A 1103-nucleotide genomic window follows, 5' to 3' on the forward strand; every position below is an offset into this window, starting at 1 on the left:
AAGTGTTCAAGACATTTATTATATATCCTGTATTAATAAATAAAATAAAGAGGTTTTGAAAATAAAAAAATGGAAGTGTTCTCCTCCACCAGCCAGAATGGTCCCACCTCATTCTATGTCAGCAACCGGCTATCTTGCCACTAAAATGTAAAAGACCATGTTTTTCTCCATCTTATAATGGCATAAGGCAAAACAAGATTATTTGTAAATTTGTTTATAGATTATTTTCTTAGATTAAGCAACATATATATAATTGTAATTGTTTTAAATTTTAATAAATAGGAGGTAGGAAAAAAAAAAGTTGAAAGTGAGGATCCAGACAAACATATGCCATCACTGTCGACACCGCCTTCAGCGGACCCGGCAACCATTCTTATAACGCCATCCCGGAAAAACAAGATAATCAGATAGCCGGTATATGTACATATCATCTTTCCATTGTATATATTTGTAATTGCTTATTTCTTTTGTTTTAGGAGGTAAGAAAAAAAAATTGAAAGTGTTCTCCCATACCAGCGTTTTTGCTTTATATGAGATTTCTTTTTTTTCTGTGGTCACCTCACTCTCCTCTACCTGTTATTCATTCATAAGCTCCGGCGGCTAGCTACTATGGATACGACATCGACAACAGAACATCGAAGTTCAATAATAAAACATTGCCAAAAATACATCGATGTTTTTTAAGATCCTTTTCAGTAACATAAGGTCAGTTCCAACGACTAGACATGCTCTGGACAGTCAGAAGTTGTTGCTGGAACTAGGGATGCGACATCGACTACAAAAACATCGATGTTTTAAGATATTAATGTTCAATATTAAAATATCGTTGCTTACAAAACATTGCCAAAAATATATCGATGTTTTTGAACATCCATTTCAGTAACATAAGGTCAGTCCCAACGACTACGCATCCTGACCGAAGTTCATCCACTGTACATTCATCTATAATACTATTGGAGAAGTTTGTCGGGGGGTGCGGTCAGCAAAGAACAACATAAATAAGGGATAAAATAAATAAGTATGGTTTTGTTTATTTATGTTGTTCTTTGCTGACCGCACCCCCCGAAAAACTTCTCCAATCATTAATCTACGGTCAACTATCT

Source organism: Halyomorpha halys, unplaced genomic scaffold, assembly GCF_000696795.3.
Source record: "Halyomorpha halys isolate HHAL.00 unplaced genomic scaffold, Hhal_1.1 Scaffold207.1, whole genome shotgun sequence".
Classification (NCBI taxonomy): domain Eukaryota; kingdom Metazoa; phylum Arthropoda; class Insecta; order Hemiptera; family Pentatomidae; genus Halyomorpha; species Halyomorpha halys.